A 19,042-nucleotide genomic window follows, 5' to 3' on the forward strand; every position below is an offset into this window, starting at 1 on the left:
ATACCTACTAAGGTTTGAGAAACATAGGTATACAAGGACTGAATCCAGACTCACACATACCATAAAACCTTAAGATCTCCTGTCCTCAGTTTCCTCATCCATGAAAAAGGGGATAACAGGAATAAAACCTTCACCAGAGGAGTATGGCGAGGATTCAGCAAAACAATGTTTGCAAAGCACCTAGCGCAACATCTCGCACACTGTAGTTTTACAATAAATATCCATTCCTTTTCCTCCCTCCCTTTCAACTAAGACTAACAACAGGTTACAAGTTGATGAAGCCTTTGAACTTAACTTAAACCATAGTGGATTGTGCTTTATCCTATGGTCTTTGCAAGAAGTTACTCCGGTAACTAGTATACTCTCAAGGACTAAGATCAGGCTAGATTGACAAGGTTGCAGAATATACTAACATGTTAGAATAGCATTCCTAAAAAAAAATCTTTGATCGTATCGAATCCTTCTAGTTCAAGTTAGTGCTTAGTTTTTCACTGGCTTATTTATCATCAGGAACAGATACCCAAGATACTAAAGTCTTCGCATGTCCCATGAATGACAACACACTTGAAGATATGGCCAAATCCCAAAGGCAGTGACCCTGTTTCTCCAGTCTTAGGACAGTACCTCTTTAGACTTTCTCATCATTATGTAACTTAACCACATATCCCTGGCATCCTCAGCACTCACTTAAAGGACTAATTGATTTGTTTCCATGTATTTCTTATTCTCAAAAGAAAGACAACATGTCCATGTCTCAATACCCTAATTTCCCAACCACAGAACAGGGCATTCTAACCTCACCATTTGTCATGGGGCAAGCAACCAAATGTCACCTCAGTAAATATTAATGAAAATGAATTGACTTAAAAAAACCCAAAACCCATGGGACATATAGAATTACACTAGTCTCAGTGAACAATGGGTGATAATGGTAATAATCTACATCTGAGGAGAGTTTTTCAGAGAATTGAAAACATTTTACAATAAAGAGCCATGTTAGTGCTAAATATATTATGAGTAATTGGATGCAGCCTTAGCAAGACCTAGGCTGGACAGTACTACCCGGACCCAATGGGATGCTGTTTTTTCAAGCCCTACCAAAGAAGCTTTCTGTCAACAGGAAAATATAACAGCTTTGAATCTGAACACTGGTGAGCCACATAGAGGTTATCTCAAAAACATTGCAACTAAAAATATATCTATCTTTCCACAACATAAAAAGATAATTCACATCCTAAGATTTATTTTTTTAGAATAACAATGGTTTCAGCAGGAGTGCCATATCATACAGTGGAGTTCAAGCATCCTTTTCAAATATATTCAAATCTCAATGCCAAAGGCACTGAATCCATCTCTGTGCTTGATCTTGAAGAATGCTTGTGAGAAACACGAATAAGTGGTTTAAAGGATCCATAAGAATGCAAAACATGTGATTGCATTATGGTATGATGCGAGGATGATAGAATAGCAATATGATAATGAAACAAAAGAGAAAAAGGTTCCATCATCCCTGGCTTAGAACATAGTTAACAAATAAAGTCTGGATAAAAACAGAACCACTTACAGCAGCTCTAGGGAATGAAAAATCACCAATGCAACATACTTTGTTTTCACATATCTAACTGGTTAAATTTGGTGATTTGTATTTGAAAACTGAGAAGTAAACCTGGAGACGTCCAACTTAATATTACAATTGGATAACAGCTCTGGACCTAAGACCGTCAGCCTTCCCACAAAAATATGCATGAAGACATGAAAGATGAAATATTGTAGCAATAAGAAAACTGATTTGCAATCACTCTTATCAGAATCTTGGAGAAAGTTCTACTAATTAAGCAAACCAAACCAGATTGGAAATTCATTTTGTGATTCACTATTTGCACTTCATTGAAAATATTCCCCTATTGTCCAACAAGATTCAAGAATTCAACATCAGTACCAATCACAAGATTGGATGGCTGCCTTTCCACCATTTGAATGGTTATTTTTGAAGCTATCAGGCCCTCCACTCGAACCAAGATCTCACTTTATACCTCCATTCAAAGACAGAACAGTAATATTAATAATGACAATAGCAGCTAATCTTTATAATTTACTATGCACTGTGCTAAGTGCTTTGCAAGTATTATCACATTTAAGTCCCACGACACTCCATAATCATAGCAATATCATTATCTTCATTTTTGGAAAGTGAAGCTCAAAGATATGAAATAACTAACCAAAGTTCACAAAGCTGATCAGAAGTAGACCTGGGGTGTAAACTCAGATTATGAGACTCTCAAGTAAGTAACTATTGAATTATACCAGAGCCCTTAGATATTTTTCGAAAAATACAAAGAAGTTGAGGATAATGTTTGGGATCATGGGAGAAATTGTCCTTCCAGAAGGTGTAAGGTGTAAGGTGTAAGGTGCAAGAGGGGAAGAGATATTTCTAGTAGAAATATCTGCTAGGAATTGTCACTTTTGTGCGTGCTAAATTTTCATAATGTTAGAGCTAGGAAGCCTGGGGAAAAAACTTCCATCTCATTCCTGAAGAGTTACACTGAAAAAAATCTAGCTGGAGATATGACCAGCTCCAGAGAGTAAAGCTAAGAGTAAATAAAACGTCCTTTCCATATGAAGACAAAACAAAAAGAAAAACATTAAAACATGAAAAACAAGGAGGAAATTGAATAAAAATAGGCAAAAAACATCACTATATAAAAATTCAGAAGAGGAACAGTCTTCTGAAAAAAATATTATTATAAAAAAATTAAATAATTAAGAAAATTGGCCTGGGAATGTCATTAAAATAGAGATTGACAAGGCCTCTATAAGGCAAAAAGAGAACATCGGAAAGAGAGAAATCGTTATGGAAAGTCAGCAGGATGAAATTAAAACTGATACAGGTCAGATAGAAAAGGCTTCAGGAAAATTAGAAAAGCAAATAACAGAACATAAAACTATACCGGAGGTAGTAATGAACATAATTGACACTGCAGAAAATCACTCAGTAATATAGAAAGCAAACTTCAGCAGTCCTCCTAGAACCCAGATGAAAATTTAACTGATGGGAGAAAATATTTTATAGCATATAATAAAGACAAAATTAAAAAGTAAGGGAAAAAAGCACAATATCTACAGTCATAGTCAAAGAAAATCTTCCTCCAGAGAGAAAAATATGAGTATGTTGATCAAACAGCTCATCATGTTTCAGGATAATCATTCAGGTGGGAAGGGGGTATGAGGGCAGGGAACCACATGAACCCATCTAAAAATGTATAATTACTAAGATAAAGTTTTTAAAAGCATTCATTGGCAGGCAGAAAAGAAAATCAGTTTACATACAAATAAATAAAAGTCTGACCAGCCTCATACTTCTTAGTCTACATGCTAAAAAATAATGAAGCAATGATAAACACATTTGGAGGACAAAGTTGTAAACCAAGAATATTATACCCTGTCAAGGCATCTTTCTGAGTAATGGAACAGAAACATAGTATTGACAAGGGGTCTGGTAATATATCAGCTATTTGCCCTTTTTTTAAAATTAAAGTTAAAACTAAGAATTCAACACAGAGGAATTCATATTATAAAAAGATTGATGGCCTGTCTTATGGGTTCTCACCTGAGAAAACCACACCTAAATGAACTAGTGGACCTGCAGGAGCACTTGGAGGCTATGGGAGGCCATCTTTCTTTTACTCTGGATAAAGCTTAAAAAACAAAACAAACAAACAAAAATCATGCTTTTATAATGAATTGTTACTTATAATTATTCAGATTTAAGAAGTCATTCTGGGAAAAAAAAATCAGAAATTTAGACAAATATAAATACCATTATGGAAAAAAAAATACCCACATACTTTCATTTTAAAAGATTAGGGGGAAAACTAATAGATTTTTTTAAATTTTTTAAACATTTCCTTTAGGAGTTCATATTATTTAATAAAAAATAAACTATTTAAAAGAGAAAATAGCACATTCAGAATCCATCTCACTTCATCTAAAAGCATCCATATCTTTGGCTTCGCTCTGCTGGCAGTAAAGCTTTCCAAGTATCTATTTTAAAGAAGTAGGACACTGCTTCTGGCTGGTATGTTCTCTGCACATTGACTGGTACACAAAGAGGGTTGACAAGATGACCTCTAAGGCCCCTTTTCAAAACTCCAATGGCTCTTTGGATCCAGGAAGCTCTAGCAAAGCAGCCGGCAATGCCCTCTGGTCAAGCTTGCCCCGGGAAGCAAGTCTCATCAACCATGGCACATTTCAGATGCTTGATTCCCCTGATTTTTAAAATAACATATTTTTTCTTAATTACAAATGTAGCCATACTTATGACAGAAAATTTGGAAGACTCTAAAATATAGGAGAAAATAGAAAACCTCCCATACTCTCATGATTCAGAGTCATGATTTTTAATCTCCAAGATTGCTGGGTGAGAAATCATTTAAAGGCAGAGGACCACATCACAAGACAAGGCCACAGTTTTCACGGCTCAAATTTGGAAAGAAGACAGAGGGACTTAAGCAAGTTGATGGAAAGGATTTGAGGGCTCCTCATCTGAGCTGTCTACACACTCCAAGCTCAAATAAAATCCATAAGATAACACCCATGGAAGCACTTTATAAACTCTCAAGGATTGTACAAATGAAACTTGTAATTATTATCAGAAGCAAATGGGTTGAGATCTTGGTATTGTCATGATCGCACAAAGGAGAACTGGTTTCCAAGAAACATTTTCTGGATTTCCTGCTTTTGGAGGTGTTGCTGCCATTTCGGCTTTTCTTTGTGGTAGCAGGCTGCTCTCTGGCATTTCATCTCTCAAAGGCTCTGGTAGGACCCGTGGTTGATCCTGGCTGACACATACCTCATCTCAGAAATTCGCTGCTCCATTCTCAGCACTGCACACTTACGTGTGGTGCTCAGATCTGTTTTGACCCCAAAGAAGAATATCACTTAAAACACTTGATTTTAAAGCTCGCTGCCATTCACGAGACTTGTTTCCCAGAAGGATGCAGCAAGAGCCCCAGCATGATCACAAGCGTGCACTTCAGTAATAGTATATAGTTTATGCTTCCTTATTGTTGTACATCATTTGCTCTACTGTGATGTGAGTGATGTTAAGTAAAGCCTCTTCAGAAAGGGCCAAGGAGGAATAGTTGCAAGTTGCTGGGGTATAAAGTGGTAGGTAGACAGCAATTTTTAATAGCTCCCCCTCCCTTAGGTTCCTGTCCATTCCAACAGGGCTTTAGCCTGTTACCCCTTATTCTAGAAACATTCTCTTCCCTAGCCTTATCTAATCGCTCCCTCTTAGTTTTCCAGCCACTTCTCTGGTCATTCATTCCTAGTCCCCTTACTCACACCTCCTTTTTTGTGTTCAACCTTTAAATGTTAGTGTGATCTCAGCCTACAGCGTCCAGAGAGCCCGGCTCTCATCTGGTGGTTTACCTCTGCATCCTCAGTGCTGAGAATAATGTGTGGCAATTAGCAGATGCTCACTAAGTATTGAGTGAGTGAGTGAGTGAGTGAGTGAATAAACTACTGACAAACTCTCCATTTCCTAAACACTACCTTTCCACACACTTCCGAACAATTCATTCTCATGCCCAGAGCTGCCACCATTGTCAGGACTAAGAATCATGGGTCCACCTGTAACTCTAGACTCAAGGACCCTGTTCCCTTAATGTGGCTGCCTAGAGTTGTGTGGTGTGTGGATCCCCTGCTTCCGCAGCAACTCACAACAGAGCATCCACCTCTAGGCTCTTCTTGTTCTTTCAAACTCCTTGCAGCTAAAATAATTATAGGGTCTTCTCAGCAGTATTTTCCCAACCCAAATCAGGGAAAGTTCACATCTATCCCAACTACTCTGACCTGGGAAATTCTCTCAATATTTCTCCTCCACTGGAAAATTCCAAAAAACTTTCTGCAGGATGGGGTCATGTAAAATCGCTAGTTTCAGAAGTCCATTATAAAAGAAAATGCAGTCATTTTCTAAGCCTCAATTTCCCCTTCACTGAGTTGGGTATAATAATATAGAAAGAATTAGGTAAAATAATGCCCCAGAAAGGGTCTAGAACAATGCTTGGGACTCAAGAAGCCCTAAAAAGACACTGGTTGAATTTGGCTCTTTATAACCCTCATTTCTAGAGTTCACTTATTCTCATCCCAGGGAACAAGAAACAGAAAACCACACAAAACAGGGGTGGTGCAGGAGTTTCCCTTGGGAAAGGAGAGTTTTAATTGGAGGAGGAGAAAGATCTTACTGAAGGCCAAAAATGACCAGGCAGACAAGTGGTGAAGGCGTAGAGTGAGGAGGAGAGAAGGATGGCGACTGGCATGAGCAGTTGGTTCTCCACCACCCAGAGCAATACTGAGAAATATTGGCAGGTTGAGAATCAACAGTTATCAGATGGCCAGACTTGGCGCAAGCACTTGCAGGATCCTGAGAATGACTCCTTGAATCCTGCACCCTGGATGCCTTGTTCACCTTGTCCTAATCCTGATCCTTCCCAGTGGGCACTGGGAAACAACACCGAAAACCTACAGCATCTCCCCTGTGTCCTTCATGCCCCACTGTACCAGCTGCTACACCACCAGCATCTGTGTGCTATGGACCAAGACTCATATGGTTAATAATCTGGTGGCAACTGGCAAAGCACTGATGCCACCTTTATCTCCAAACTACCAAATTAATGCTGTTTTATACCAATCAATGTTTTATTACCACTCAAAGGTGGGAAAATCTGTCTTGTATTTCAGATTTCCCAAGAGCGCAAAAAATGGAGAACTAGCTAACTCAGCAATAATACACAGATCTAATTGCCTGGGAAATTTACAAAAGAACACACCTGGCTTAGGCACTACACCTGAATGTCGGTAGTCATCCAGATCACAATACTCTCTAAAATTAATGAATAGGAGTTATCAGCGAGAGAAAAAAGTCTAGTAGAAGAGTGTGGCTCCTGGTAAAAAATGACTTTATTAAGAACCAGTGGCCCACAAGATCTTCATGGGGATATGAAATAGAGTAAAATTTAATTTCCATCACACTTTTATTTTATGATTGGGGGGGAAAAAAAACCAACTGAGGCCTGAAATCTCACAGGTGAGCCAAGATGGGAACCCAGGAATCTTCTGCCTTCCTGACTTTTTCCTTATCTGCTAACCATTCCTGCATGGTTCACTTCAGTCTTCTTTAAGACAGTACATTTTGTCCTTACCAGAAATTAACTCCAAAAAATGAAAAACCTGTATGACTCACCATAAATAAAAAGCAACCATAAACATAAACAGAATTAAAGAGAAACAATGTTAAATTCTATGTAAGAAGGCTCTGAGACTCCAACTATTTAGTGATATTAACAAATTACATGGCATTGGTAGCACAAGTATTGAATGAGAATTGAAGACTTCCAGTCGAGATGGCATAGTAGGTAGATACTGTGCTCCCTTCCTCTCGTAACCACATCAAGATCACAATGAAACTATAGAACAACCATTATTGAGAGTTACTTGAGGCCTGGATGAACAGAAGTCCTACAACTGGGGACATACATAAGAGGCCACCTTGAGACTGGTGTGAGGGGTGGGGATGCAATATAGGCTGGTCCCACAACCACATGTGGTGGTTGAGAATTGGGAGGTATATCCTAGCTGCAGAGGTCCCTTCAAGGAGCAAGGAATCCTAACCCCAAACTGGGGTCCCCAGCCCAGGGTTCCAATGCCAGGAAGAGAAGTCCCCACAACCTCTGGCTATGAAAACCAGCAGAGATTGTGACTGAGTGAGACGGAGGGCTGCAGGAGTTGCAGACATCCTCTTAAAAGGCCCATGCATGGATTTACTCACTGCTGGACTCAATCTCGCTGAGCTCCAGTGCTGGAGCAGCTGCTCAAAAACCTCCAGGGACATATTGGGAGGAACTGAGTTGTCTGGCTTCAGGGCAAGGGTTGGAGGGGCAGCTTTCTCCCAGGCAGAAGTGCTGCCAGAATCTATTGTTCCTTTATTGAGCACTCCCCCAGCCCAGCCTGCACTCACAGGAGAATGCTATATCTGAGTTTCCATCAACCTGGCTAACACGAGTCTCCCTTCCCAGATGAGAAAGGTTCCTTTCAGGGAAGCCCTGGGACCATCAAGCTGGAATATAACCTGGTACTGCATTTGAGAATGACACACACAAAAGAAAGACTGGGAAGGCACCAGAGCTCTGCTAAAGTAAATCCTGCTTCATAGGGTCAGCCCTTCCCTGGCCAGTCCTCACGATCAATCTCAAGGATGGATCAGTCCTTCCCACTGATGTGCAAACAGCAACCAAGACTCAACTACAATAGGAGGGCACACACGACCCATACAAGGGACACCCTGGAGTACCCAGCTCAAGTGACCAGGGATACTGTAGCTCTGGGCCCCATGGGACACGTACTACATAAGGCCATTCTACTAAGACTAAGAGACACAGCAGCCCTACGTAATACATAGAAACAAACACAAGGAGGCAGCTGAAATGAGGAGACAAAGAAACATCACCCAAATAAAAGACCAAAACATAGCTCCAGAAAAAGAATGAAACAAAATGAAGGCAAGCACTCTATTCACTGCAGTGTTTAAAACATTGGTTATAAGGATGTTCGGTGAACTTAGGGGAAGAGTAGATGAACTCAGTGAGAACTTTCACAAAGAGATAAAAAACATAAAAATGGAGATAGAAAACATAAAAAAGAACCAGTCAGAAATGAAGAATGAAATAACTGAAATGAAGAATACATTAGAGTGATTCAATAGTACACTAGATAAAGCAGAGAATCAAAACAGAAGATAAGGTAGCAGAAAATAGCTAAGCAGAACGGCAACAAAAAAAGAATCCAAAAAAAATAAGGATATTTTTAAGAGATCTCTGGAACAGCATCAAACATATCAAATATTAGCATCATAGGGGAAAAGAGCAAGGAATGGAAAACCTATTTGAAAAAATTTTCGAACCTGGCAAAGAAAATAGACATCTAAGCTCGGGAAGCACAGGCAGTCCCAAACCAGAGGAACCCAAAGAGGCTCACACCAAGACCCATCATAAATAAAATAGCAAAGGTTAAAGACAAGGAAAATCTTAAAAACGGCAAGAGAAAAGCAGTTACTTACAAGGGAGCTCCCGTAAGACTGTCAATTGATTCCTCAACAGAAACTTTGCAGGACAGAAGGGATTGTTATTAAATATTTAAAGAGACGAAAAGTAAGGACCTACAATCAAGATTACTCTGCATAGCAAAGCTATAATTTTGAGTCAAGATAGGTAAAAAACATCTAGAGTTCATCTCCACGAAATCAGTATTATAAGAAATGTTTGAGGGATTTCTTTAAGAAGAAGAAAAAAATGTATATTAAAAATATTAAAAATATAAATAATAAAATGGCAATAACTACATATCTATTAATAATTCCTTCAAATGAAAAAGGATTAAATGTTCCAGTCAAAAGATAGAGTGGCTAAATAAATAAGAAAATGAGACCCTTGTGTCTGCTGCCTATAACAGACTCACTTCAGATAGAAAGACACACACAGACTGACAGGGCTAAAAAAAGATATTTCATGAAAATGGAAATTAAAAACAATCTGGGGTAGCAATGTTTATTCCAGACAATATAGACTTTAAAACAGGACACAAAGAAGATCCTAGTAATCCCACTTCTGGATATTTATCTGAAGAAATTCAAAATACTACTTTGAAGGGACATGTGCGGCCATATGCTCGCTGCAGCATTATTTACAATAAACAAGATGTGGAGGCCACCTGGGTGCCCAGCAATAGATGAATGACTAAAGAAGAGTTGGTATATATATAATGGAATACTACTCAGCCATAAAAAAATTTTTTTAACAAATGAAATCTTGCCATCTGCAGCAATATGGATGGACTTAGAGGGTATTGTACTGAGTGGAGTAAGTCAGACAGAGGAAGACAAATGCCATGTGACTTCACTTACATCTGGCATCTAAGGAAAAAGATAAACAAACAAAATGGAAACAAACTCATACGTACAGAGAACATTTTGAGGGTTACCAGATAAGAGGGAGTTGGGCGGATGGGTGAAAAAGGAGAAGGGATTTAAAAATACAAATTCATCATTACAAAATGGGGATGTAAATTACAGCATAAGAAATATAGTCAATAACATTGTAATAATTATGTATGGTGTCAGATGGGCACTAGATTTATTCAGGTAATCACTTGGTAAATTATATAAATGTCTAATCGCTATGATGCACACCTGAAACTAATATAATACTGTATGCCAAATATAATTGAAAAAATGTTTAATTATTTTTTAAAAAAGAAATAAAAACATATTAGCCATAAGAAAGAAAGAAATGAAAACGCAACGGTTTTCTCAATATGTAACTCAACGCCATTTAAAATTTTATTTGTGTATTAACTACTGTTTGATTTCATTCTGGAAAGCCCTGCACTACCCTCTAATACAATCGCGGGGGCTTGCCTCCTTCAGGCAGTCCACCGGAATCCCAGAGAAGTGTCAATGGATTAAGTGTCACTTTCTCGATGACTACATCCTCTTTCCCATCATTTTATTTTGAAAATTGTTCTGAAAAGTATTTTTGAGAACAATTCCTGGATTTTTAGTAAGAATTGTTGAGAATGTGCTCAGGGAGTTAGGAACACACTAGGAAAGGAAATTCAGTACTCAATAATAGCTTACAAAATAAAAACCGAGTTCCTAATTGTAATCCTGAGATTCAGGTTCCCTTAAATAAACCTTTAAGGATAAATGCATGCTCCGTGGAGGCAAGACATATGCTTATCTTATCTAATCTCACTCCAGTCTTAGAAAGCATTCATTACTGGTTCCATTTCGCACATGAGCAAACCAAAGCTCAGAGTGGTTAAGTAACTTAACTCAAGTCACACAGCTAATAATAGCAAGATTCAAATTCGGATCTTTTATGCCAACTCTGGCTGCACATTATAATAATCTGTGAGCTTTCTTAATGATCAGTATCAGAGCCTCCCTCACATTGATTCCAATTAAATTAGTCTGATGTGGAGGCTTGTCATCGTAATTTTTATTATTTTTTAAAAGTATGGTTGATATATAATATATATTAGTTTCACATGTATTATATATTGACATAGTTGTATTAATTTCTAAGCTTCCTAAGTAGTTCTAGTGTCCAGTTAGCATTGAGAAACTCCTCCTTTATACTATAACCTTTGTTCGCTGTTATTCCCTCATCATTTTTCTAGTTATTTGTAGAATCTGGTTTCGTTTATTTCCTTTATCATTTCCTAGTGACATTTCAGAGAGCAGGACAGACCAAATCGAAAGAAGCAGGTCACTGCCCAGTGCTGGGGAGCCCCCAGACTGGGAGTAGAGCGTCCTGGGCCCCAGTCCTGCTTCCGCTCTGATTTCGACCTTGGGAAAAGCACGCAAACTTGGTTTCCTCCTCCACAGTGTGAATGTGAATGGCTTGGACTTGGTGACCTGTAGGCTCCCGTCCAGCTCCAGATTTCTGTGCTCGGGTCCCAAATGCATACAGCCAGCTACAAAGCCCTACGGATATGCAGATCCTCTGTCTTTCCAACCCTCAGGTGCATTTCTATTTAGTGAGCTTTGGCCCGAGTGCTCCTGTCTCCACAGCCATCTTGGCCTGCTCCTAGGTCCCTAGATTGTTTTTTACTAACATGCTTTTATTACTAATTTGCTTCTACTTTTTTTACCCAACTCCATCTCACTGCAGTCGTTTAATACACCCAAGTATCCCTCCCCATGAATTTTCATTGAGCACAACCATTTTTTAAAATTTATCTATTATTAAATTCATTGGTGTGACATTGGTTAATAAAATTATATAGGTTTCAAGTGTACGAAACTCTTCCCAAAGTGGGGCCAAGGCCCGGTGGGTGAGTGTGGGGAGAAGCCCATACTGGAAAGAGGCAAGTCATCCAAGTTCACTACAGGATAAATGTCATGATCAGATTTACCCCAAAATCAGACAAGGAAATTAAAATTCAATGTCTGTGCATGCAAACACGCATGCACATAAACATATATACTTGAAGTTCTAAATTTGAAAATACTTTCATCATCTCTGTTCTAGATCCATTTTCTCCTGTGAAGTATTTAACCTTAGAGTGTTTTTCAAGATATAGATCATTTCACTCCACAAAATTATTTTATTTATTTCTGTTTGTGTATTTGATAGTTTGTTCCTTAGACAGGTAGGCCTCAGGATATATCACCATGAAGCAATTTAGAAAAACTGAGAATGCAAGTTAGGACTTGTCTCCATCCTAAAGTTAAGTATGTGGAGTAGGAAGAGCTCCAAAGGCCTGATGAGTTAACGCCAAGAGCTGGGGCAAGCCATGGGCCATATGCCTCCACTGGGCTCCCTCCGCTGGGGTACACCTTGTCCCAGACCAGACTCCTTTCATTGTCATTAGCCCTCAATTTCCCCTAATTACACCAGGCTTTGGAAAATTTTTAACATTAAATCTGAGGCTGATTATTCCATAATGACACTCAGAATTTTTTAAGGCATGACAGACCTCACGAAGTGTTTGAAAAGCTCCACATCCCACAGGAGAAAAGAATTTCCAGGCTTTGCCAGGACAGAGTATGGGGAGCATCCGACCATTTTTTTTAAAGGAAACAGTTGTGCTGAATGGAACAGTGTTTTGCAAAAGACTACTTAGTTTTCAGAGGTTGCAGTTTTTTTAAAATCTCCTAACATCAGTTTTACATTTATCCTTACTGTTTGTTGCTTTTTAAAAGTGGAACTAATAATCAAGGCTTTCAGAACAAGTTTATTGTTCTGGACACAACTGTTCCTCATCCAACCCCACATAACTACCTTCCCACTATTAGGTGGGAAGAAAAGTTTTCAGTTCCGTTCATTATCCCTCCTTTGTCATAAAACCATTGGTGTGTTTTTGATTTCCAGAGAGAAAGGAGAGTGTGTTTATGGTTTTGCCTTTATTTTTAGACTGCGTTCTCTAATTCTTCTAACAGTGTATATTGTTATAGCAATCTCGAGCTCTAATTTATTTATTGTTAAAACGCTAATTATGCATTTGCCTTGTTTTTATTGAAACTAAGTAAGTACAAAGTTTACTAAGAGCGTTTCTGAATATGCTATTGATGTAAAATCAAGTTCAAATATAAAATTAAGGCTTGATCGACAGTGGGACCGAAGCTAGCGTTTCAAACTCAGGGAGTCCCTTTTGGATGAGTTTACTAGCCATTTTAGCAAAGAAGCATCTAACTTATGTCAGTGGCTATAATTTAAAGTGGATACTTTTTAATTATAATAATAATAATAAAGTATAGGGACCAATGAGAGGGCTCGAGCCCCTCAATTAAATTCCATCTTCATATGGAGAACAGCGACTGTGCCATTAGTGAAAGCACTGGAAGTCTCCAGCCTTTTCCAAGAAGTTTAATGGAAGTGGCCCCTGAACACCCTCCAGGACCCACGTCCCCATCTGTCACTACAAAAAGCCCACCATTAAACCACTATTAAGATGTCAGAGCTGAATGGAACTTAGAGACCACTCAGCCCTGATCCTCATCTTATACTTGAGAAAACTGAGGCCCAGAAATGGGAACTTACTTAATCACAAACACTTAGCAAGTTAATGACAGAGCCATTAGTACACAAGCCTGGTGTCCTGCCTCTGGGAACACCACTCTTTCCTAAAGTGTGCCCAAAGCCTCATCGGTTCCTCCGCTCTATGCCTATAGGTTCTAAATAATAATGCAGGGCCCTGCTTCTCAATCCTCCGACACGCATGCCCAGCTCTGTGCTAAGTGTGTTGTCCACGTCATCTCATTTAATTCTTGTAACAGTCCCGTGAGGTGGGGAATGTTACAGGTAATTCAGCTGTGCAGCAGAGAGTTAAGGGACATGATCGTGTATCCACTATGGGTTGGTAAATCACAAGATGATTCGTAGTCAATAGCAAGTTGATAAGGATTCAAACAGTCTATAGGTCACCCATAGAAAGAGAAAGGGCAATGCCTAAGACTCTCTGCAGAGACTCCATTCTTGCAATGTTTCCCTCCTCAAATCTACAATTCTTTTCTTCCACTTCCCTATAAGCATATTCTAGAATTAGTTTTGAGTACATTCATAGTAGGCATAAATTAACATTTGCTGTTTGATTCTCTTATTTTGAAACATACTACAGTACTATGTCACATAGAAATATTTTCTAAGATGCTCGGGTTCCACGCCTGTCATCCCTGCATTGTCATTTGCTCAATTAACAAACATAGATACACGACGAGCACCATGTTGAGAATTTAGAATTCATGTCTGAAGAGACTGGGCTGTGAAGTTGGTTCTTTTTCAGCAACGACACAAATAGAAATGATCCCAGCATGAAGAAGTTATGGTGCCCTCTTCTTCTTACCCGAGAGTTCCAACTGCAGCCCCGAGAAGGGAAATCAGAACCGTTGATACTCAATTTTCTCTGCCCTCCTGCTAGGAGAAGAATCAGGGTAAGTAAAGCATCTGGCTCAAATACTATAAGAAAACAGCATTACATTCTTTGAACTCTTTACTCTCCCATGAACTGGGAGTACAGAAAATAAAGAATAGAATCACCTTCCTTGTTATCTGGACCTTTTGTATTCAACAAGTCCTTTAGGAGAAAACTAGATAACTAGGTGAGAAAACCTGCTTTTTAAAACCCATTAAAGAGAAACTCACTGAAAAGGCTAACCTCTTGAGGGCACAGGGTGTGTCTCTTATTCACTGTTGCAATCCTCAGCTCTTAACGATAGCACCCATCACAAAGCAGGCATCCCAAAATGTGTGCGGCAAACAAATAAATGGTGTTCATTATTATTAGACTTTTTTATATTATTATTTACCATGCTCTTCGTTATCATCATTGTTATATACAGATAGATCTAACTTTGCACCCTTCATTTGGGATACTGTAGATAAAGAAATATGGTTTCTAACAAAATATGGTATTCTGGTCTAGTTTTCAAAGTCTGGGCTTCAAAAGCATCACAAAATGTAGAGCTGTGTTTAAGTGAAATCTTATTTTAAACTTGCATTTTAAAAACCCTGGAATGAAAATCTAAGTTGGGGATCTCAACCTTGTTACTGAGGGAATCATTAGGCCCCTTTTAAATACACTCTAATGTGAGAACCTAGGCTCGAAGATGCACTCACGGTGTTGAGTCCCCTTAAAACATCCACAAGGAACAATCCCTTAGACGAAAGCACCTGATTTTCTGATCAAGCATTGTATTTGTCAGAATAGATGATTGGGGTAGCACTGACAGAAATTTTATCACATTTAACATTTGTTCATTTCACACTTCAGGCTCTCTCTCGATCGCAGAATTCGTTTCATTGGCATTTGTCATATCTCGGCTATCTTCCTTCACCACTTTGTAGATGATGGCTTTTTTAGGCGACTTTTTCTGAGCTGAGGATTTTTTTTTCTAGGATGCCAATCCAATCTGGTATTTCAAAATGCCAACACCATTGGCCCTGCTGGAAACCGATTAAACAATTTCTATGCCTAACAGCTCTTTTCAAGTTGCTGAGTTTTTGATTTTCATTTCTTAAGGCTAAATTTTCACACACACAAAAATTGCCCACTCTTTGCATGTAAATGAAGCAGTTTAGAAATGGAAATTCAAGCACAGTGAGCCCTGCATTAATTTACAAATCCATGGCATATTTAAAATATTTTTTCAAATGGTTTCACACGTTTTGGGTGTGTGACACATCGCCATTTAACTTAGTCAAAGTTATTTTGCTGATAAACTTTAGATAACTCTAAAGAAGGCATCTTCAGGAGAACTTTATTATCTATTCCGTTTTTGTTTTTTGTTTTTTGTTTTTTTGTTTTCGATTAAATTGGGATCAAATTGGGTAAAGTAGAGCTCTCTATAAAGGCAGGACTTTCTCACTTAGGTGAGCGTTTTAGAACTTGAGCGAATGGAAGGGGAAAGTGAGAGGAAAGTCCTTGTGAGGAGTAGAAGTCCATGAAAGTACAAGTGTGTATGCCATCGACGCTTTACATTTCAGCTGCTGATTTCTGTTTCCTGTAAAAAGGGAACCCAAATGTGTCTTCACACCTCTGAAAAGAAAAAAAAAATGGGCCGTAACCTCTAGTCTTCAGCAAAGTATATCCTAGCTTTCTGCTACATATTTGCAAAAGAATGTACATTTGGTTCAGATATGGGTATTGAAGGAAAAGAGTTTTTTAAATCATTTCATTTGTTTATAATACTCGATGCCAGCACATTTTAGAACTGACATTCCTTAGATTCTTTTTAATTTAAAGGAAGTCTTCTATTTGTCTAACAGCCTAGTCGTGATCAATTCTGACTCCAGTCAAACCTGAAAATTATAGTGTTCCCCACCAAACAAGAATAATGATAAAATCATAGAAAATAAGAGAGTGGAATTGATGCAGAGAGACATAGTCTGTGGAATAGAGTAGAGAGACATGAAAAGACCCACACATATATGAAAGAAGTGATATTACGAATAAGTAGAAAAGGATAAACTCTTCATTAATGGTGCTGGGACAATGGGTTAGTGATATGGAGAGAAAAAAGAGGAAAAGAAAATGAGTCTACTCCTCACACCGATCCTAAAGTCAATTCCAGATAGATCGATGGCAATGGAAGAGAGATATTTATGATTTGGGGGGAATAAAAGAAAAATATTTTTGTTATCTCAAGACAGGGAATGATTATTAAACAAGTCACACAAAGAACAAACTATGAAGAAAAAAATAGTGATTGGTTTAAACATATTAACTTCCATTTATCAGAAGACACGAAAAAGACAGTAAAAAATACATGATACAAACTGGGAGAAGATATCCACAATACTTATAAATGGCAAAGGATTAAAATCCAGAAAATAAAGAACGTGTATATCAATAAGAAAAAGAAAAACAATCCAAGGGACAAACAATCCATGGGCAAAAGAGATGAATAGGCATTTCATAGATTAGGTAAGATAAATGCCTGTAACATATGGGGAAATGTTCATCAATAATCAGGAAAATGTGTAATGAAATCACAGTGAGATACCATTCACTCCCACCTGATGGGTAAATATTTTAAAGTCAAACAACATCAAGTATTAGTAAGATGTAGAGTAAAGATACAGAGTAACATGCACCCCCACACACTGCTTGTGGGAGTGAGCCACCACTTTGTTACTCCTGCTTTGGGATGCCACTTACATCACCCAATAAAGTTGAACACATGCACACCCCGCAACCCAGAAACTTCACTCACAGCTTCAATAGCCAAGAGAAACTCATGCACACGTTTACCAGGTGACACGTCTAAGAATAGCAGCACTGTTCTCCAAAGCAAAACAACCCAAATATCCATAAACAGGAGAATGTATGAATGAATTATAATGTAGTCATATGCTAGAATGCAATATGGCTACACATCATCAAGTTTAAATGGGGAGTTCTATCAGCGGAAGTGGGGCAAAAGCAAAGGCCTCAGAACACAGAGATGGAATACCACACTCCCTAGAGGCTAGAAACGACTGTCTGACAAAACCCATATTTGAGAGCCAGGGTTGCTGGAGGGAAAGCAGAAGGTGAGGGAGGAAGAAATACATGGTTCGGTTTGTACAAAAACATGAGTAAATGTTTTCTTAACTTTTTGTGTGTTCATCTTAAAACACACACACACACACACACACACACACACACACACACAGAAATCCATTAAACCTAACTATTAAGGATGCTCTGCACAACCCTGACTTCAGGAAGCTTCAAGCATAGCTCAAACTGTTTGACCAAGACAGACACAGTAGCGTGATACTGCCATGCCCACCCCAGCTACAGCACCTTCAAATAAAGCTCAGTGGCACCACCAGGGACCTCATCGACTGTCAGCAATGAGAATGAGAGCAAGTTCACACCAGCTGCTTCCAAGGCCTGAAGACCAGAGTGTTTCCTTGTTGAAGACAGGAAAAAAAAAAGTGCATCTTACTCCATCCTAACCTAAGGACTGAGACAATTAATGGCCACCCCTTCGTATTTATCTTACATCCAGTTGAGCTAACACTGCAACCCTGTATGAGGTGGGATCATTATCCATCTTGAACGGAAAAGGCTCCACAGCTCCTCGGCCCCTAGCACCATATTCATTCAACACATGTGGTTCATTTCACAAACGCCAGCGCCACGAACACCAGCCCCAGACCTGCTTGCTATTGGGTGTTTGGTAATAGGAATCAAGGCAGAAAAAGGCACATCTGACTGAACTTTGACTCAGAAAACAATGAGTCAGGAGACATTTTGCCATCCACGGTACTGAGAGGATAGAAAAGGCTTTTTATCAAAATCTCTGGTTCGCAAAGACTATATCATGTTGCCCAGGTGATCTTGCACAAGTGGTGTGATGCACATGAAGAAATCAACTTGAATAAACAAGCAGTGGTTTATAACGCACCAGAACTTGCAAAATCCCCATACGGCAAAAAATAAATAAATAAATCTGTGGGGGATGGGGTCCCTCTTCACTAGCTAACCCAACCCTGGCTTGACTGCTTTATTTTAGTAACTGATGTATGGCACTAGCTCGAAGACTCACCAAATGATGCAAAGATATATTTTTACATAAGGTTTCTAAAAAGTTATTTATTTCTACAGATCCTTTAAGAACTATCTGATAGGTTTCAATTTCAGAATTATATGGTATATTTTGGGTTTGGGCACCAGTTTGCTTTGGGATATGATGATGAGATGCTTTCAGTGTTCAGCAGGAATTACCTAAACTTACGGGAGGTGCTTCAACGGCTTTCCATCTGTTCATGGCAAAGCCTCCTTAGACCAGAACTTACTAGAAGGGAGGTCATGATGATCTGGTTTGATATGTTATAGTTAGAGCCAAGCACAACACCATTACACATGGCACTTAATAAATACAGACTGTTCAGAGGGTGAATGGGTCAGATCTGGGCAGAAAGGAAGAGCAGAAATCGATCAGCACGTGTCTGGTTTGTCTCAAGAAAACAACGTTTATCTGACCAAGCATGGT

The sequence above is a fragment of the Rousettus aegyptiacus genome, unplaced genomic scaffold, assembly GCF_014176215.1.
Source record: "Rousettus aegyptiacus isolate mRouAeg1 unplaced genomic scaffold, mRouAeg1.p scaffold_m13_p_12, whole genome shotgun sequence".
Taxonomy (NCBI): domain Eukaryota; kingdom Metazoa; phylum Chordata; class Mammalia; order Chiroptera; family Pteropodidae; genus Rousettus; species Rousettus aegyptiacus.